Genomic DNA, 22,300 nt, shown 5'->3' on the forward strand with positions numbered 1-22,300 from the left:
AATAATAAATTGGACGATGGTCCAGGGGGAGAGGGTCGAGGCGTGAAATTCGGGCGTAATAATTATCATCATCTCGCCCATAGAAACATAGCTTTTAATTAATACCTGCGTTTCGAGGAATATACCCTCCTCCTCCTCCTCCTCCTCTCACGCCTTCCTCCACGACCTACACGCGACCACGACGGCCAACGCGCGTAACACGACTGCTTCAGTTTCACGAGTTGTAGATCGGTATCTGTCGCGTCTTATCAATGCGCGGTTTATATCGATATCCGTTTGGCAAGCCAACAACAACCCATTGGGGGACCAGTTTCGTCTTATTAGCGTAGAAATCGATGTTTAGATGCGAGATCTATAACGCGATATTAGACAATTTTCTTTCTACGCGCCGCGTAATGATTGACGTAACGCCCTCGTATTTTTCTTTCTTTCTTTTCTTCTTCTTTTTTCTCTCTCTCTCTCTCTCTCTTTTTCTTCCCCTATCACGAAGATCTGAATAACGAGATCGAATTCTCGAACGGTGCCCGTTGAAAGGTGAAAGCTGAAACGCTGTTATATACGGCGGGCGATGTATTTATTTTATGATGTCAATTATACCGACTTGTCAATGTTTATTAATGCCAAGTTTCTAGTCAGGTGAAAATGTAAATGGCGGAAAAATTGGATTGATAGAACCGCCGTTTACCGCGATTGTTATCGATTCGATTGATTTATACAGGGTGTTGGTTGGACAGGTTGTATATTTTGCCTGGAAATAAAAGATTGGAAAATAAGCGGGAACGGGGAACAGGTTGATGTCTCTCCTGCACTTTCAAATTAATTTCCCCTTCCCCTGTTTTTACCCAGCTCTCCCTTTTTTTACTTATTTATTTATTTATTTATTTACATCTCTCCCGGATCTATTAAATTTCGAAGAAATTAAATTATTCTCTTCTGAATAATCCGTATCTTTTCTCGGTCCTTTCGTTTCTCTCTCTTTTCGTCTTTCCTCCTTTTTCCCCTCTTTCTTTTTTTCTTTTCCTCTCTCTCCCTCTCTCTCTCTCTCTCTCACCGCTGGAGATCGGTTCAAAACCAGTCACATTAGTCGGTGACTGTAATCGACACTGATCGGATGATCGAACATTCGGTGGAACGTTAATCCGACAATTGAAGAGTGGCCGTAACATTGTATTTAAATAAAATGGGTATTTACCGTCACTCGTCCTCTCGATCAACGAATTACCGATGTCATACATCGTTTTAAGACGATCAAATCGGTAATCTTCGAGTCGAGTCGAATATTCGTCCAGAAGTTGGTTTCTTTTAATCAGTCGGACGATAATAAAATTAATCGCTGTATTTCCCGGAAACTTTAACCACTCTCTGGATTATTCGCCAATAATCCCCGATAATCAAAAAATTCCTAGATTTATTTATTTATTTATTTTTTTCCAATATCGAAGGTGGAATTGCGAACGCGTAAACACGCGTCAACCTGTTTTTAACCATCAACTACCATTACCCGGTAATTAAAACTATCCGTCGCTACGCCCAACTCTGGCCGACGATTAAACGGAGAGTAGAGAGAGAAATTGGAGGGTCGATAATTACGCGGATTTTCTAATTATTACTTTGCACCTATCTCTTCCAATTCCCGACACGGTACATCGATGGAGGAGAAGATTCGAAGAAATAGCCACGCGCTTTTTCGCCGAGAATAATCAATTTGTTATCTAGGATAATTCCCTGTTGCGCGTCAACGCCTCTTCGATCTATTTCCAACGAAAGATTAAAGTTGTTGAGGTTGCACGATATCTCGATTATTATTATTCTCGACGAAAGAGAGAACAAATATTGAGTGGGAACACACGGTGCATAATAATAACGATGCGCCGGTGTAGCTAAACGCGAATTTACTCGCTCGTTGTAAATGTAGAACCGAGTCGGGCGAAAATTGTTGCCGATTATTTCAATTATTATTATCATTGGATAACATGGATGAATAAATATATATGAATGTATGTACGTATAGCTGCGGTAATATTCCATGCGATGGGAGCGTACACGATGAAAATATCGTGGGTAAAACGATGGCGAGATCGGCGATCTCAAGGCTAATCCCTACCAACTTGACCGATTCAGGGTTAATAATCGGGATTCGAGATCTCGGGCTCGAGAACCACCTGATACCGGTCGCATCTTTCAACATCGTAAAATTTCCCCGCCGCATCCTGGTGAAGATGTGATATCGAAACGATATCTGGAAACGTTATACCTCCCGTGGCTGCCTTATCCTTTTTGGCCGCGGACAGCGGCCGCCCAATAAATCCTCCACGCTCCCTCTGTCGCTTTATTAAAAGGTGAGGAGGCGAACGATCGCCCGTACCATCGTAATAATTTAAATTATATCGCGGCGAGAGAAGCGTATCATTAAAGGGGCGATAGCTGATATACAGAATACTTGCCTACTCCATTTTCCACGGTTAATGTCGTATCTTCTGCTAAATTTTCGAATTGCTGGTATTTCAAACAAACCCAAATTGCAAGATTTCGACACTCGGTCGGATTCGATCCAAGGAGAGAAAGGGATGAGAAAAGGAAAATGCGGGCTCTCCTGGAACGGTGGGCCCGATATCGCGAATGAAACTCGTAGCCAGGAGGAGGAGGAGGAAGTCTCTGGCGTATAGGTCGAGAATAGAGTCGAAGGCCGTTTCAATGCCGACCGCATCCTGCGCCTCGCACGAGTTCACCTTGCTACGAGGTTTCTTTTTGTCGCGTGCTCTCCCCGCCTCCTCCTTCTCTCCCCTCGAATTCATCTGTCTAGGAATTTCAGCGAAAGTAAAAAAATGATCAGAGAAACATCTTTCCCTAATTCGATGCGACCGTATATTTCCTATTACGAGATCTCTGCTTGAGAAACGTCCGGAAAGATGCGGTCTCTTTGGAGGGGAGGGAACAGATGGATCATTTTTAACCCCCTCCCTCCTCGTTAAGCAGCAGGAATTTGCGGGGAAACAAGATCTTATCCCCGCATTTTTCCACTGCTCCACTTTCCTTCCTTCTCGACTCGAGGTTCGAAAATCGAGAAGAACGACGCCGCGAGTCGAATGAAACGCTTCTGCCTCATCCTTCAGCGCGTGTAATCGATAATGCGTGTATAAGAAGGAAGGGGAGGGAAGGGAAAAAACGCGTTTAATTGACAGCGGAGAATGGAGTGGAACGGACGTGTAACCATTATCCTTATCGAGGATTTCCCTCGGCCTAATCGGGTGTGTACGGATCCTAGCCGGCATAAATAAACAAATCAGCGCGTGGAATAAGGTGGAGGAAAGAAGGAGGAGAATATCGCGCTCGCGTGTCTCGTGTGCGTAAACAGCTCGCTCCCCCTCCCCTCTCCCCCTCGTTTTTCCAATTGCACTTTATCAGCAATTGCTTTCCCAATTAACTTATGCCGCCAGTTTGCCTCGAGTCGAGCAATAATATCTTACGCAGGCACGGGCATTTTGTATTTATACCAGGTGGTCTCCTGCCTGGATCTCCTCCTCTCTTTGCTCGCTGGCGATCAGCCACAGGTTTCGTTATCCGTGTAACAACGAGGGTAATGATCGAAAATGAGAAATGGATTTCTAGAGGACACGTTTATCTCCAGTTTCGCGGTGGAATAACAGCCTCTCCGCGGAGTTTCGACTGCAAAAAGTAAAGAGAGCGAAAAGGGAAAGAAGAAGAAAGAAAAAGGGAGGAAGGTTAAAGCGTTGCGCTTGAAACGGATCCAAAAATTCCGACGGAAGCTCCAGTTTCCGCGAAATCTAATTTTCCAGGGGTGACGCGTTGAACACTCTACGCCGGATACTATTTTCGCGACCGAGGCCGCGGAGAGACGTCGACCGAGACCCTTTTTCCCATCCAGCCAGGAAGTCATCGAAACGAACACGCTCGCCGAGACGAGCGTCTTCCGCCTCCTAGCCTTCTTTTTCTGGTTTAAATCGGGGTCAATTTGAAAGTTAAACGAACTCTGCCCCGCCACGAAAATCCCGATTTAGAGAGAAGCTCTCCGACGCCGTGAAACTCGCTCGCCTGTTACCAGGCATCCTTCGCGTTTTACTTTTTCCATCCGCCGCCGTGATGCAACACGCGCCCATGGGAAAAGGAGCAAAATTTCCCCTCTTCTCAAACAGGACCGTGCAAATGCAGCATTTGACGATTAATTTGTTACTCGAGAAAAAGAAAGGAGAAGAATATTTGCGATACGTGAGGAGAGAGAGAGACATCACTTTCCCTTTTTCTCTCTCATCGTTTTCCAGTCGAGTAAAAAGCAGGGTCATCCTCGATGCAGGCCGAAAAAGCGTGCCTCTTATCTCTTATTACTTTAATCCAGTTTTAAAGTTTCGTCGCGTGCCACGCGATGATTTCGAAGATGCGAGAAGGAAACGAGGCTTATTTGTCCTTCGATAAGAAATTTTCGATGAAACGATAAACGGATAAATGGATACGGAAAGCAAAATTTTATCGGCAAGAAATTCTTCTTTTCTTCTCTTCTTTTTTTTTTTTAGTAGGCGACAAATTGCCGGCGAAGCGCGGAGCGAAGTTCATTTCCAGTTCCAGTTGATAAAATCTGGAGGAAGTGCGGCCGGATCTTTTTCTTCCATTTCTCGAGAAACTCGTACACTTCTCGTTACGTTTACGGCTCGTCGCGATTTTATTTAACCGCAATTTTTCGCCTCGCTAGCCATTTATAGCGGTAACCGCTCGTTCCAATATCAAAAATGACCGTTTAATCAAAATTTATCATCTCTCTATCGCTGATCGATTAAATTTCGCATCGCCATATCACAGCGCCATACAACCTCGCGCCATACAACTTCCCTCCAAACAGAGAGAGAAATTCCCATTTTACAATTTATTTATCATCTCGTATCTTTAAGATACGCACTTTTTCGTCGCGTCCTTTTCCATCGCATCCCTCGACGGGAATGGAAAAATCGACGTTTAACGTTTTCCACCCCGTAATCCCGAGCCAATGTTTAATCTTTCGAGCGGCGTTATCCGACACCCCTTACGGCAAATTATCGCGTGTACGTTATCCTGCGTTGCCGGCAATCTTTAGTTTTTTGAGGAGGAGGGAGGGGATCGCCTTTGGCGAGATCGATCTCGATTTAAATATTTAACGAAACGATAAACAATCTACCCGTGTATATATATATATATATATATATTTCGTCGCTGGATCGACTCGAAACTTTGCTACCGATACATATTCATTACCCTGAATTTATGAATAATTACGAGTGACGAATTGGAAATACAAGTTGCAAGAATTGGTTGCTGAGAGCAAGTCGATGGATGGTAACGTAAAAGGGATATAGCTCTAAAGTATTTAAAAAATACTTTACTACCGTAAAATATAAATGATAGAAATAATATTATATTTCAACGTTAAGATCGATTTTCAATCATAACATTTTGCCCGATAATGTAACGCATGTTAGATTAGTAGCATTATGCCACTACCACATACGAGCCCATCGTTTATTCATCGTTCCGAAAGCACCGCGTTTATTTTCTTACATCATTCCGACGGATTTTTCAACGATTCTCTAATTAATCGGGTGATTCTCGTATCGGTCGTAAAATATAAAGGCTCTATAATTCCGAGATCGCGTCGCGGAGACGAGGTTGGCAACGAGGTTTCGAACGAGGTTTCGTCCTATCTTCTATCCTATCCCCGGCTCGAACCGAGGAGGAGGAGGAGGAGGACCGCCGCTCTGCTCGAAAAAAAGAGGGAAAAAATGAAAATTCGCAGAGGAGGAGAGGGGACAGAGTGTACTCTCGCAAAACGCAAAAACTCGAGGCAAACGCGTCCCTCATTAACGTAAACGATGTCATCCAATAATCGACTCTAATCCATCCAACGCTCGATGATAGGCATTAATTCGATACGAAAGGACGTGCTCGAAGCCCGGATAAAAATTCCCGGGGCGGAAAAGAGACCAATGTCGCGTTACGACGGTTAACCATACCCTGTTTCCATCTTATTTATTCATTTGTAGCTTAATTTATAGCTGCTAAACACCGCCTCGAGACACCGTCCTACCCATACAATGTACCCGGTTAATGGCCCGTTTAAGGCCCGTTCTATCGAAAATGTGACCGTCGCGTTTGATCCGCGAGCGATGCCCTATTTTACGAGCCTCGCACCGACTATTACTCTCTCCGTCCCTCCAACAACGCGAAACTCTGAGAGCGTGTGCGTGCCTGCCTGCCTACCCGCGACGGAAGCCAACGGAATTAGAATAACTGCGCCCGTAACGATAATGACGCGACATTACGGCATATTAATATTATATCCCGTGTCGTGGAAGGGAATTGTCTTGTTTTGCCGCATTAACCGCGGCGTCCCGACGTTAATGAAAAGTTACGGCTCGAATTTAGGCGTGATCGAGGTAAAGCGGGATCGTACGTATCCTCGCGTTTAATACCATTCGAGTTTCCTCCCTTCCTTTATTTGTTTATTCGTCGCGGAAAAGCCTCTTCGAATTCCACGATCTCTCGCCACGCGTTCCTCGGCTAATCCATCGCCGAAAGAGAGAGAGGAGGCCACCCTTTCAACGCGTTCCAGCTGGCGCGTGGAGGCATTACATGGCAGGGTTGCTGGTAACGACGCGTAAAAACGATTGCCTCTCGTCACGGCTCGTGCTGAGACGAGGGGCGACGGCCAACCTCTCGACAACCATAAGCGTCCCGGTAATGGTTCTCCAAAAGTGGGCAACGTTCCCACAAGCGTGCCGACAGCCTAGTCGTAAAATCGCTCGCGAGTTTTCGTCCAGGCGTAGCGACTGCTCTCCCGAATTTCGAAAAGGATCATCGATGATCAGCCTCGTTGCGCGCTCTGAACATTCCAAACGACCACCTTTAATTTCCGACGTTATATTTAGGCTGGACGCAAACGTTTACACTCTCTTCTCATTTCTGGTGAAAATTTCCGGGGACGATCGAAGGAGGATGTTGTTGGTTGGAGGGGAAGAGAAGAGGAGGAGAAAAATACGATCGTTACATCGAGTTACAACGAATGGGGTGGCGAATGGAGCCTGGTCGTCGAGAGAGTTGGCAATTGTTTAGTCACCGGCCGAAGATAAAAATAATGACGGGGCGGTCCGTGTTTCGTGGCGCGTCCACGTAAATCAGTGTCGGGCGACGAGAAGCTCCTCCGATCCTGGCCGAGAGAGAGAAATATAACGCGATAACATCTTCTCGGCTCCTTCGCTACGAGGACGAGAGCCGAGCTAATTATCTTAAATACTTAATTTGTACCCGTGGAATCCGAGACTTTTCCGAGGAACGGGTGTCCCTTCGTGCCTTCTCTCCTCCTCCTCTTCCCGTTCCGTCCCCGAGGCGAGGGGGGAAGAAGGAAGGAAGAGGGAGTGGAAGCTGGACGGGCAGAAATTCGTGGAGGTATCCCCAATTATTTCGAGCGCGTCAAAACGGGGTTCACCCCGGTTCGAGCAGGGGTGTCGGTCCCGCGCAGCGGGTCGTCAGCCGATTCTCCCGGTTTCCCCGCTTTTTGTCCCCGGTTCCGTTTCCTTCCAGCCAATTCGACTCGTTCGGAATGCCGCCCGTAACGCGCACACGCGCGCTTTTGGTGCAACAACCTCTGAATAACGCGCGATCGTCGGGTGTGGTGCGCTGCGCGGCGTAGTTTCGGCTCTCTCCTCGGTTGCTAATGGCGTCCAAGGGGGAGAGGTTGCGTGGCGCGTGTGTGTTGGTGGAATTTTTTAATGGACACCGTGGATTCCTTGTGATCCGCATCTAAATTAGGTAGCGCGGATAAGTAGACGTAGAAGAGCGGATAGGAAGGGGATCGTAATAGCGAGCACTCGCGCGCCAATTACCGTGTAAACTCGCGATAAATTGTGCTGGCTTGCTTAATGGCGCTGCGAGGGATTCGGTTTCTTCCCTCGTATCGTGTTTATTATTATGCCGTTTCCGTTCCCCGGTTTCGCGAAACGTGCCCGTTATTACCAACGCTTGCAACGGGGTAGAGGATGGAACGCTATCGCTGTAACGCGCCACGCGGTGTAACGCGTAACGTGGAAAAACGCGTTTCGATCGAAGAAGAAGAAGAAGAAGAAGAAGAAGATACCGCGCGCGAGGAAACGGCGACCATCCATCCCACGCGATCCCTCGGTCGAAAACAAAATTCCTCCTCCGTCCCGAATAGGAGGACACACGGTTATCGCGGCAGGAAGTAGGCGCGTATAAATTAACCGTTAAAGGGTGCGGGTAAGGAGCGAGAGATAGGGAGAGATCTCTCAATAAAACCGAATGCACGAAATAAATATCGATAAAGCTATCCCCCTCCCTCCTCCAACCTCGGTCCATCGCGTTTCCATCACGTTCGATTCCCTCGCGAGGCGGTCCTCGGGACCGGGAAAGGGGGAGGTTGAGGATAAAGAGGTTGTAATAGATGTAAAAGGCGTCCCGGTGGATCCTGGTCCGCTCAACGAGATAACCGGGCCCGTTAATGCCACCGACGCGATGTTCCGGATGAAAATCGGCGAATAACCGGATTACGTTATCGCGTTTCAGCGGCGGGATCGGTGAATGGGCGGCAGGCAGCGGGTCGAATCGGGCGTGGGCGGTTTCCAGCGCTTCCCCGAGACGACCTCGAGCCGGCCGAATTTCTCCGAGAGGAAGCCGGGGGAAAGTGAAAGTGGTTTTCGCGAGAAATCGGTTTCTAGAAATCGGCTCGATCCGATATCTCGTTGCTTCTTCTTTCTTTCTTTTCGACTCGAACGACCACCCCCCCTCCTCCGTCCTCCTGTTAGACCCGCGAAATGGAACGGAAGCCGAGGCGACGAAACCGGGTTACCCCATCCGCTACTCTCGGGTGTCGATAAAGTTAAGACGTAATTGGAGGCTGGGTCGAGGCAGCCGCCAAATTTACGAGCGATGCCCTCCCCTTCTCGCCCTCGCATAATAAAAATCCTGGAGAGATCGGCCATACCGCGAGAACCCGAGCGGATATGACAACGGAAAGGCGAAAAATGGGTGGATCTCGCGCGGGGCGTGGCCGAGGAGAGGGCGCGAGCGAGCGAAAAGCCGATCGGTTTGATCGAGGCCGCGTGAAACGGCGGTCGGCAGCCGACGACGGGGGGTTGCCTCCTCGAGTTTCGGCCGGCTTTCAACTTTAATTGGCTGTTCGCCTTATCGACCGTGGTGTCACATAAATACATCCGGCCAACGATCCACCCCGAGACACCGACTTCGCGTTACTTAAACGGAGGGGCACGCGTGAATTCTCGTCTCCTCTCGTGGGAGACGACTCCATCCACGGAAAAATGGTGGCCCATTTTCTCCTCTTCTTTTCCTTTTCTCCCGAGCTTCCCCCCATTTTTCCGTCCAACTCGAGAGAAGCGGAGGGAGGAACGTGGAAGGAAGAGGGAGGATTCGACCGGTTATCGACAGGAGATTTTCGGCAGGGACGTTAACGTCAACGGCCAGAGATCGATATTAATTTACACGAGGGCAAGGATGCACGCTCGTTAAATTTCGGGAAACGAAGAGATTGTTGCACGAGAGATTCGAGTCGGGATAGGCGCGTGTAAATAAAAAAGGGAACCCTTCTTCCCCGCACCGAGGACTCTCGATTGGAAATCGCGCCCTTATCGGCCCTGTTACGAGACGAGATATGCTTGTATTTCCGATTCTTTACGCGACAATGTTTATTCAAACGAGCCGTCCATTTAGATATCTTTCGGTCGAAATATCGTGCGCGCATGCCAACAGGACGTAGACTACGACGCGGATGGTAAACGTTGAGTTACGGTAATTGAAAATTCTTCGTCTTCGTCTCCATTCGTGCTCACCGTCCTTCGTTCCAGATTCTTTCGGTGAAATAATTTTTCTTTACAATCGTGAAAGAAGCTTTCTCGGGATTATCCTATCCGCTTTAATTACGAGTATCAAGGAAACACGGCCGGGGAAATATGAATATTCCCCGGCGATCGAATCTCGGATCTCGTAAACCTCGGCCGGAGATAGTTTATCGGGGCGGTGATCTGGCCGGATCTCGTTAAAATCGGCCACGCTCCTCCTTGTCCCCATCGTACATCAGTCCCCATATACTCGCCGTACCCTCGCCGGCCTCTCCTCGACCAAGATATACGCCCGCGATCTCCTTCCATTCCCTTTTCTCCCTTCGTGACCGCGCGGCATAATTCAATGCCGCGGACGGGCACAAATATTATGATAGACGATCGTTTCGTGAGCTTTTTCGGGGCCGGCCAGACTCGAGGGAGGGGAATTGCTCGACCTACCTTCCGGAATTCTTCCCTTTCTTCCTTTAATATTTCGCCCACGCCTTTCCAATCGCTCGATTAAGGCGTCGAAGCAGGAATTGGATGAGAAGAAAAAGAAAGGGGGGAGAAAAGGAAAGAGGCGAAAGGACAATTGAAAGGAGGGCGTGAGAAAGGGGGAGATGCTCGGGCGCGAAAAAGAAAGAAGAAGCGGGGAATCGCATGCGCACGCCGGCCACGAGTAATCCGTCTTTCCAGTTGAAGATCACGAGCCAGGCGGAGAAGAGGTATCTCTCTCTCCCTCTCTAACTTAACGTTTCGTCTCGTTTAGCGGTGATGTCCAGAAGAGGAGCGCAACAGTTTAGGGACCGTAGAGATCTCGTGGTGGCGTTTCGTGGCTCGTGGGTGACCGGTGGGCGTTCGAGGAATGCCCCTAAATAATCCTCTCTCTCTCTCTCTCTCTCGACCGAGGCGGCCGGTAAAACGTTCACCCTTTTTTTTCGGCCTCTCAAATTTTCGTGCTCGTGAATGGACGTTCCCCCGTGGGAAAACGTCTTATTTCTTGGGGATGCTTCTGGCCGGAGATTTATAAGAGACGCGCGCTCGAAATTTTCTCTCTCTCTGGCTTTCTCTTTCCTTCTCGGGACGAAGGGAGATAACGGAATCGTTGTGGGTTTCGTGTGCCACTCCACGCCTTCTTATTTCGACTTTTCGCGGTTTAAATATTGTACGATATATATTTTGTGGTTTGCACACCGAAGGGGAAGGGAGAGAGAAGAAATATGTTTTACGTCTTCTATTTTTACACCGTGTTTTCAAGTCCGAATCTCCGACGCTTCTTCCCCTCGGAAAGGGAACCGTTCAGGGAACGATATAAAAATTATGCAAATAATCGTTTTTCGTTCGAGCATAGACTCGTCCCAAGAACTGCCACGCAACGTCTACACCGATTTATACGAAAGTGACGAGAAATTTCGGGCATTCTCTCGAAATTCGAAATTCGTTTTAAATTAAAATGACGAGGAGAGGAGGTCGTTCGCGTGGAAAAACGACGCCTTCTCGTCTGTTAACAGAATACTCGAAATACTCTACCTATCAAATTATCGAAATTCGAAATTCACTTGAAATCGAATTTGGAGAGGAGATCGTTCGTGGATTAACAGCTTAAAATTAGCGAGAAATTTCGAGCTTTCTAGACGCTCTTTCTCGAATACTCGAAATGCTCTGCGCTTATCAAAATTCGAAATTCAAATCGACGAGGAGAGATGGTTCGCGTGGAAAATGAGGCGCACAGTTCCCATCGATCTCCCAAAATACACGGGCAAAACGCCTATTAAACGATTAATACCTCGGAATTAGGGAAGAAACGGGGAACAAGGAACCGCGAAAAAGAAGAAAAAGAAAGGAGAGACGGATCTAAGACGAGGCGCGTGGTGGAGCAAAATTCAATCCGTTGATTTACGATTATTGGCGCGGGTATGTACCCCCGTCGCGTCTAATAACGCAATTAATTCGCTAATTCGATTAACCGTCCTCCTCTCGAGCTCTACATCGCCGTGGCGCGATTAAGTCACCGTAAATCTTGCCGCATCGGTGCACACCGCCCCTTTTTTTCGCCAGCCACGATTTCGGTTGATCGATCGTTCGAGGCGCGATTCGAGCCAGCTCGATTTTTACGATCCCTCGAACGAGATCCATCTTCCATCCTTAAATCCTTATTCCACACCTTTTCCTCTTTGATTTTTCCATTTCTCGCGGTACGAGAAATGGTACGCACTTTTGTCGCGCTCGTATCTCGAACGCAGGAAGGCGGGTCCGTATGGACTATAAATATGCGAATATATATATTCCCAGCTGGTCAACAATCCGTTAAATAAATCTTCTTGGGTCACCGGTTACCGACCCAAACAACCCGACCCAGACGATAGTTAAAACGATTTTCCATCGGTCGCGTTAAGAATGGATCGCGCCAAAACACGGATGATTGATACGCGCGCGTGCAATCCCACGTGTCGTTCGATTGAATCATCGATTGAATCGCGCTTTCTTAACAATCGTGCCGTAAAAGGAAACCAGCGTCGATAATGTAGAGCGACTCGAACAAAGTGGATCTCGTTCACCCTGTCGAACGTTCGAATTAATAGTTTCGGTTTCACTGGATAATAATAATTTTGCTGCAAGCATTAATAATCGTATCGCTCGACAAATCGAAATGATACATCGTTTCGCACGATGCTGATAGCCGTTGCACAATCATTCCAATGATCTATCCCTAAACCAAGTGGAATCGCAGTTGGAGAGTCTATTCCAAGTTGGACGAATTTCTAGATATTTTATTCAAAACTGAAGCAACGAGCGTTTTCTATTTCAAACGATGACAGGCCCACATTCCACTACTCTATCTTTAAGCTCTCGCGTGTCCCGTCGCGTTGTAATCGAGCCGCCTTTGAAACGTTTTCTTTCTTCTTTTCACCGGCAAAAATGAACACGTACCACTCTCTTCGTTCTTCTCCGCGCGTGAATCCACTCTCTGAATTATCTTATATAATATATATATATATATTTTCTTCTTCATTTAGAATTCCTTACGTAACCCTCGCCTCGTAATCTTCGACGAGAAACTCAACATCCATCGACGGAAGATCGACGAGCCCGATATCGGCTCCATTCCTTCGACGAATTCGCTTCTCGTCGAGAGAGCAATTGGAAAAGGGAAGGGAGGGGAGCGATAACCTCCCACCCAGCCCCGCCCCCCTCCGTTAAACGTGTCGAATTACCTTTGAAAAGAAACGGACGACGAAGAGAGGACGAGTAGATCCGACCAACGGATCTTCTATTCGGTTATTAGAGGTGCAGAAACGCGGCGTGAACGTGAAGATGGGCGCTCGTACGAGAACTAGAATAGAATAGGCTGCTCGGAACGTGGATGGACTTTGCGAAAGTATCGCGTAACGTGCAACTCTGGGATTCATTCCGCACGTGACCCGTTGCTCGAGTATAACTTTGGAACGAAGATTTCGGGCAACTTTTTTCCGACATTTAATATCGATCGATGCAACGTTTCTTTTTTCTTTTTTTTTCATTGAGATTCCACGCTGTAGAGGATGTATTATAGGTATAACAATTCCGATTTAAAGACGTGGCCAGGACAGGGAACGTGTTAATCATCTGGGCAAGCAGTGATTACACAGGGACGGTTATCGTTGAACGGCGGATGTTTATGCAAATGCACGCGTTTTATAAAAAAAAAAAAAAGAAAGAAAGAAACGAGAAAAGAGAAGAAAAGAAGAATAGGTAAATGAGATATAGACAAAAATTTGTTTTGTGCCATTACAACGCTTTAAAAAAATGTGAAATCTTTTTATTTCGATTCTGTAATTTGCATAATTTGCGTGTGTTTTGCATAATGCGTATTCTTTTTTTTTTTCCTCCTTTCGTGCATTTATCTCTTACGTGTACACCTCTCGTATGTGCAGTTATTATTATTTATTATTGATAATTATTCGATTATTCGATTTATATCGCGTAATAAGTGCGCAATGGGAATCGAATAGAAGGAATATGGAGGAAAAATCATGGATATTTTTTCACGCAAGATCGAGCGTGTAAACAAATTTTGATCGATTTTTGTCCGATAACGTTGCAAATTCGAAAGAATATCCAGAATATCTTGTAATTACGTGTGTTTCTTCCTGGTTTTTCTTCTTTTTTTTCTTACAAAGAAGAAGCAAGGGATAAACAAATTTGTGTTTCTTTCGTGAACGTTTTTCCGCCAACGTTCCGCGAGAAGGGAAAGAAAAGGCAAAAAGACATAATAACGAAGGCATGGAAAGTAAGTAGTAAAACTATATCGACCGTGAAACAGGTATAATTTTACAGATGGAAAGTTAGAATCACGGAGCCGATCGTTTCCCTCCCGCGAAGAACTTCGGTCCGAAGAAATATTGGAAATTTTCTTGTACTTTCTTAATCAATTCGACGTCGAGCAAGGAGAAAAACGATCGTTCAACGATAATCGAGGAGGAATTAAATTAAATATCGTGCGGTTAAACTTTGCGAGAAAAAAAAGAAAAGAAAAGAAAAGAGAAAAACCCTCCGAGGCTATTAAAGAAAATCGATTTTTCTCTCCTTTTTTTTTTTTTTTTGAAACACGTAAAAATTAAGTTGCAAGGCTCGCCTTAAATCCTTAAACGTTTAATCAAAAAAAAAATTACGAGCGAAACGACTTTACGAAAGAAATTCGATCAGAGATTCAATTACTCGCGTACGAACACGTACGTAAAAGAAACGAAAAGAAAAGGGAAGAAAGGAAAGGAAAATGATTTGCGCGAAAGTGAAACGGACTTTTTTTTTCAATCTGTCAACCAATTTTTCGAAAAATGCCGTACGATCGTTTATTTAATTAAATCCAGAATTGCAGGTTGCCACCAGTGGCCATCGGTAATTGGCAAGTTTATCGATAATCAGCGATCCCTACGGGCGCGGTATTAACTAAAATAACATAGAGTTTCGTCTCAAATTCTACACGCATGCTCAACACCTGCTAATTTCGGTATCCGCTGCTACTATTGCCGTCATCCATCGAGATTCGAGATGGAGAGAGAGAGAGAGAGAGAGAGAGAGGAGGGGGAGGGAGGAAAAAAGAGAATCGAAAGGGAACAAGAGCAAGGCGAAATGATCCAGTTCCCCTTTCTTTGTGTAGTCTGGCGGGGGGGAGGGCGCATTTTTCACAAAACGCGATCGTCTGCCGCAAAACAAAGGCAATAAAAGCGGAGCAGACACAACAAGTCGAACGGTTCACGAATAACGGAGGGAACCGTTCTCTAGTCTCTTCTCGCCTCTTTCTCGCCGACAAATTCACGATCGCGTTGTCGAGACCTCTTCGACCTCTTGGAAATCTTTTCCCTTCGAGCGTGTCTTACAGCGTCTCGATTCTAAAAACGTTGCTCGAATCACGTTGCTAAAAGAAAAAGAAATTCGTAAGACGAATCGTTCAACTTATTTCACGATTTGTCTATCCGGGGACTACGGGCGACTCTCTCCCTCGAAATTCTTTCTCGACGCAAAACGAGCAATCGGATGGGGTCGAAACGAGACTCGATCGATTGGTTCTCGATCGAAAAAGGAAAAAAGGGGATCACGAAATCGCAATAAAAGCGTCCACGTTATGCGTCGCTCGCTTTCACTGGATGGTTAAACCGCGCTGACTCCGCGTTTCTCACAGGGTCACCGCGCGTTTCATCGTGCTCCCTCCCTCCTTGCATAACGATAGGCCGAAGAACGCGAACAAGAACTTTTAACCGCATCGAGGGATTTTCGACTGAAAAGGGATAAAAATTTCACGGCAACGAACGTCTCGAACGAGAGATACACGGATTCTTCTCGCCAATTCTGATCCAACGTTATCTGCACGCGTATACGGGAGATTTGACGAAGCGTGAAAAGGGGACGGTATCTGGATCCCGTGGCGAATAAGAGCGCGTAATAAGTACGGGAGAGTACATAACAAGTTTTCGAGAACTCATCACGTATTCGCGCTATCGGAGGTATTTTATAGAATAGCGAGCAAACTCGAGGTAACCACATTTTACGGGCATATGGTCTGGTGAATAGGGAATTTAATGGTTGGCCGGTATATACCAGACATTTTTCCAGACGATCCGTAAAAGCTGTTACGTCGGTGTGTTAACGGTGTCTAGACGTTTACGATTACCGTGATTTCTGACCGGTCGAATTTTACAGTGCATTCAATTCCCGATAACCGAACGCCGATATCTTAATGTTTCCACCTCGGTTTCTTTTATTTGCCCGGGATTGTTGGCCAGCCTCTCTAAGCCACGGTAAGTGTCCGGGGCTGATAATGGTCACGCAATTTCTACTCGGTTCAATGAGAAATTCGACGTTTAACACTTTCGCTTCTATTAATGAATACGTTATTACATCTCGCGAAAACACATTCCGCTCCGTACGTATCCCCCACCTCGCGCTACCGATCCATAAATATCCTCGACTTTAATTGCTCGAAACGAGCGAGAGATCTCGGGGCAAAAAAAAAAAAGGAAAGGAAACGAACGCGATCGATAATTTCTTCCAGAGGTCGAATCCGCCTCGATTCCAACGAATTCGCGATCTTAAAACGACGAAATTTCAGCAACGAGGATCTTTGCCGACGCGAATCGAAATGGAAGAGGACGGCGCGGATAATTTATTACGACGGATGGAACGGAACGGGGATGACGCAATTGCGGTCCGGTATTCGTCGCACGTAGAGACACGGGCCGAGTTGACTTTGACCCCGCGTGAACCGTCCCCCTCCCCCGCCGCTGCACGCCTCGCCTCTCGTGGCGATCAACGAGGAAGGCAGCGTCGCGCCCCGTTGAAAGGGTTCGCAAATTAGGGAACGGAATTAGACGGCTCTGCTGTTTTTCGAGAAACGATTAAATTCGAAAATTTTAAGGAGAAGTGGACACGATGCGATAGCAATCCTCGTCTTGGAGAAAATTATACGCGGCGTATAATTAATTTAAAGCGCGCACGGTAATTAAACGCAGTCGTTGAAACGAGAAAGGAAGAGGAAATGAAGTTTCCGTAGGGAGGGAGGGAGGGAATTGGGGATTTTTGCTGGATGGATCAACGTCTCGTGGATGGGCGCATTTCCCGTGGCGGCGCATTCTTTTGGAAGGGAACGAGGGGATCGGATAACAGTAATTTACCTTCGCTTTAAAATCTTACGACTTCGGTGGATACCGATAAATAAGCGTAAACGCGCGATTTGACTTCTGTAGTTACCACCACTTAACCGGCTAAGTCAGCTCGTGTGCCAGAGGAAAAGGCTCGTTACGAAGTTACGTGATCGGCCGCTTTAAACTTTACAACGCGCTTATGTATACTCGACGCTGCCTGAATTGCACGCTCTCGTCTCGCTCCCAGTCGCTGGAATTACTTGTAAAAGATCGGTTATCGGCAAACCGTTCCTGCGTTTTTCATCAACATCCACTCCGTCCACTCCTGTTTCTCCAACGAGGATTGAGGCGTTTACGCGACGTTGGCCCTCGTCTTGTTGGTCGAAACCAATCTATTTCTAAATCAATCCATATCTGTGATCTAATCATAACGTATTTTCAATCCAACGATATTTTAATTCTCTCTCTCTCCTTTTTCTCTCCAATCCTTATACATCCGACGCGCGGATATATGATTAGCGAATCGTCTATTTTCCTCCCCTTTTTCCTTTTGTTCTTCGGATAACCTCGATAAAGTTTTATCTACGTCTCGATGAACGGACAAACAGCTCGTCCCGATTTCGATCATTGGTTTATTATCGTTTCAGATAGAAACGGGGGGAGTATTTTAAATCGATCTCCGAGTTCATCTCGATGTTTGAAATCGATGAAACGCTCGGGATCGGAATCTGCCGACTTGGGCGAAAATTCATCGTTTTCCCGTTCTATTACGCCTCGATCGTTACCCTCGATCTCGTCGCTTCTTCTCCCCCCTCCCCTCCTCCGTGTTCTCTCGTAAACATGGATATTAGACGTCGATTTACCTCAAAGTGGTTCAACATTGCCTCGCGCATATTCGATGAGCGTTACGCACTCAAAGTGGAAAAAGAGTCGCGTAATCGCAGATGAGAATTATTATAAATCAATCGACCTTCCCCTCGAGCTTGATTCAGGGTATTAGTTTAAATGCGCAGGAAAAAGAAAGGAAGAAAGAAAGAAAGAGAAAAACCTCAACGTTTTCTCACCTCGAATCACGGATAATTTCTAACGCGAAATAATACGATAATTTTCTCCACGAATCTCGAATCTCGCGGTGCAGTTACCAACCGAGATTACACGCTCGTTGCTTTTCCACGCGATTACTCTCGTCATTTACAGCCTTTTGCCCGTTCCGTATCGGAATACGTCCAAGTGTCGAAAATGAAGCGAGATCTCGTACACGTTATATTTTATATATATATATAAGAATGCGATGTCTGGATACAGGAAAGGGAAATTATATGAAATTACATCATCTACCGTAATTTGCGCGGTAAACGGCATCGAACTTTTATATCGGGCTTGAGCGTGTCATTACGTTGGTAGCGTTGGTGAAAAGAGTTTTGCCTCTGGAAGGGTGAGAGTCGTTCTCCAACGTCGTTTAACGAAATGGTAACATTCAGGAATGTCGCAGGAGATAATCTTTCACCGTTGAGACGAAAATAAATTGCGCGAGAGGGAATCGAGAGTGATCGAGGGTTTCAGTAATAGAAGTCAATAATGGGCGCGGTCTCGAAAAAGGATTAAATCGTATTCGAAGTTCGAATTCCATATATCGCGCGAATAACCTCGGGTTCCGGACGGTGATTTCGATGATTTCGCGAAGGAGAATTTCGGTTTCGTCGTACTCGTAAATCTCTTAAAGAAAACATCGAGATTTGTTTAGGCATCTCTCCCAATCATCGATCGAATAACACAGAGATATAATTCTCGATGAAATATCTTCCACGTTATATTTATAACCGGATGGTGGTGAATAGAATGTAAGAGAGAAAATTTAACTTTATTCTTCGATTCGTAGTGCTTGGATTTTCACGGCCGATCTCGTGCAACTTTCAACCGTGTAATTTACACACTTGGAAATTGCGTATTTAAGCGTAGGATTCGTAACGAAATATTTCACACCGCGATACGTACGATAATTATATCTTTGTATAAATAATCGCATACAAGCTTATAATTTCAGTATCGAGCGTAATTATCGTTATCGCGAATAACTTTGTTATTATTATACGTCCATATAAAAGGAAATTCTTCGCGCAAGAATGAACGTTATTACGCATAATCGATCCGTCTATTATCCAATATATATATATATAAAATCAGGCGCGAACGAGGATTCGTCGATTCACACCGCGTTGATCAATTGGAGGGGAGACCGATGGCAAAATTCTTTCCCTCCTCTCCGAAATCGTGCATAAATCGTGCAGCTATTTCTGATTCTCCACCCTCCACCCTTTCATATATGTATATATATGAAACAGCAGCCGAGATAAATTGCATTATTCGAGGGTCAATGAGATCGTTTCTTTAATCGCGCGATCCGCGCACAACACGCCGCTCAATGGGATGACCGTATTTCGCGGTATTTCACATTTATCGCTGCCATAAACGAGGATACAGCAGACACTCGGGGAATAATATCTCTCTCCCCCTTTCTCTCCCTTCTTTTTCTCCTTTCTTAAGGCTGCCGCGAGGATTAACGAGGCGACGAATCGAGCGTAAATCACAGGGTTGGATGGATCCGTTGGCTGATACGAGACACGATTGTCTCGTATTTTAATCGTTTATGAATTATCGCGAACGGACCGCGAGGAATTGGCGGGCAGATTTATTCTCGGCGGGCGAAAGTTGAGACGAAACGCGAACGTTTATATTACGGATATCCTCGAAGGGAAGAAGATCGATTGGAATCGGTGGAAAATTTAGAAAAATTGTTACCCGTACGGGGGAGAGAACGACTCAATACGCGAGTGGCTGGCTGGAGATAATTGAAGATTCTGCTCGCTCGCGAGTACACCGAGCGAGCGAACCACAATATTTCTAAACTCGTTGTAATTATATCTCGTCCCGAGAAATTACGTATCTCGTATATATCCTTTTTTCTAATTACACACCCTGTAAACCTGTTCCTGTACAAATTTGCATCGTCCGAGAATCGCGGTGTTTCCCACTCGATGCCGTGGCACTTTTATAACGACGGAAATTTTTCCCTTGGTTTCAGTTGGAACGAGTCCCTCGACTGAATCGAGAAGGGAAATGGATCGATTTCGAATCCGCCAAAGCTTCGCGGCGCGGATCGATCCTTCCGTATTTTCAAACGGTATCTCCGTAAAGCGGCTCTCGAGAGAAAACTTGGAAAGGAAACTTGAACGTTTACGATACGCTTCCTTCCCATCTTCAAAATTGCAAATCGTAAACGTTCAACCTCACCCACGACCGCAACATTACGACTCAATAACGTTCCCGACTCGAACCCCGTTTCGCTGCAACTTTGCAATTTGCGTGCCAAGTCGTTTGCTCGCTCCTTATCGATGCCTCGACAAATCGAATCCTCGGTTCAAATCTTTTCCACGCAAGGATTCCTCCATTCCCCCCTTCAAAAGTTTTCCACGCGCGTAAAATCTTCCGCGTGCCGTATATTTCCCGTATCTTTACAATCCATACGCGTGCAGCGCGATCGTTACGCGCGATGGCCCAGCCCTCGAACGGTGATTTAAGTTGCATGAGATATTGCTGGAAACGCGATAGTAATAATTGGAAATAAATTGTGACGCCAAAAATTACACGAAAAGCGGACTACGAATTAATAAGTAACTTTATTCGATATTTTTAACTAGTTAATTTTTCAACTCTGCCTCTCTTCATGTCCGTCCAAACCGAATTTAATAGGATCGACTTTTTCGACGTTAAATAATTTTGAATAATCTTCGACTCTGCCTCTGAATCGTCTCGAATGTATCCGTGAATCAGTGATGGGGAAAATTTAATGATCCAAGTTACGAATAAACTTACTTTCAATAATTTATCGTCGAAAGCAAAACGAAGTTATACATTTTCGACGTTAAATAATTTTGAGTAATCTTCAACCCTGCCTTTGAATCGTCTCGAATGTATCCGTGAATCAGTGATGGGGAAAATTTAATGATCCAAGTTACGAATAAACTTACTTTCAATAATTTATCGTCGAAAGCAAAACGAAGTTATACATTTTCCACGTTAAATAATTTTGAATAATCTTCGACTCTGCCTCTGAATCGTCTCGAATGTATCCGTGAATCAGTGATGGGGAAAATTTAATGATCCAAGTTACGAATAAACTTACTTTCAATAATTTATCGTCGAAAGCAAAACGAGTCGAGGTTACACATTTTCAACGTTGAATAATCTTGAGTAATCCTGGTCCCTGAATGTATCTTGAATGTATCCGTGATAGGCAAAATTTAATGATCGAAAGTTACTTTCAATCATTTATTATCCAAAACACGAGCCGAGGTTATACGAAAAGCGGATCGACGTTAAATAATTTTGAATAATCTTCAACCCTGGCCCTTGAATGTATCTCGAACGTATCCGTGATAGGCAAAATAATCGAAAGTTACTTTCAATAATTTATCGTCGAAAACAAAACGAGGTCATACATTTTCGCCGTTGAATAATTTTGAACAATCTTCAACCTGACCTCTGAAACTCGAGAGAAGGAAAAGAAAGGAGAGGGAACTCGGTCGATATCCGCGAACGCGGTGCTCGGTTTCGGCGCCGCGACTCGGCTTCGACGCCTTTTGCCCTCTCGCCGGCGGATTTTTCCGCGGAACGGAGCCGGTAAACGCTGTAATTAGAGCCGATGAGGAGAATGAAGAGCCGCTTCCGCTCGTCTGGAAACGAGTTGCCATAAAGCGGACAGCGAAATCACAGCGCGGTGAAAACGTAATGCTCGGTGGCGGAGCATGGGCCGGTCAGGCTGGTTCCGCGTGATGCTCGTTTGCCTTCGCGCAGAGGAGTTAATATTTCACCCCGCGTTAGACTCGAGATCGGTTCGCCAACACGAGGAGGGGAACCAAATTGCTCGTTGAAGGGAGGGGAGGGGGAGTCCACGGGACGGAGCGATGCAATTACAACGTGATAATGAGAGCACGCCGCTGATTACGATCGAAGGAAGGCTCGTCGATGGCCTCCAAGGATATCTCTTCTTCTTCGAAACGTCGAAACGTTCTATACGCGGAAAAAAAGTATCGATCTGCGCCGATTGGATCTAACTTCAATTACGCGATCGCGAATAAATTATCCGATATTAAAGTCTTAATTATAAGGTATTAATGCAAAAGTAATATCACTTGGTTTAATCGATTATTAAATTAAGAAAATTATTGGAATATCGAGAACGTATCGTCGCTCTCGTCTCCACGGTTAGTAAATAACCGAGATCGAGAACAAATTTCCTCGATATATTTCTCTACGAAGCGCGAGCTACGAAGCAATTAAATTCTA

General features: G+C 45.7%; 1 protein-coding gene across 1 annotated transcript in view; it reads left to right on the forward strand.

Moving 5' to 3' along the window:
* The window catches only part of LOC107999768 (uncharacterized), a 109,431-nt gene that overhangs the window by 78,181 nt on the left and 8,950 nt on the right, over positions 1-22,300 (forward strand). The window lies entirely within an intron of this gene.

Source organism: Apis cerana, linkage group LG16 (assembly GCF_029169275.1).
Source record: "Apis cerana isolate GH-2021 linkage group LG16, AcerK_1.0, whole genome shotgun sequence".
NCBI lineage: Eukaryota > Metazoa > Arthropoda > Insecta > Hymenoptera > Apidae > Apis > Apis cerana.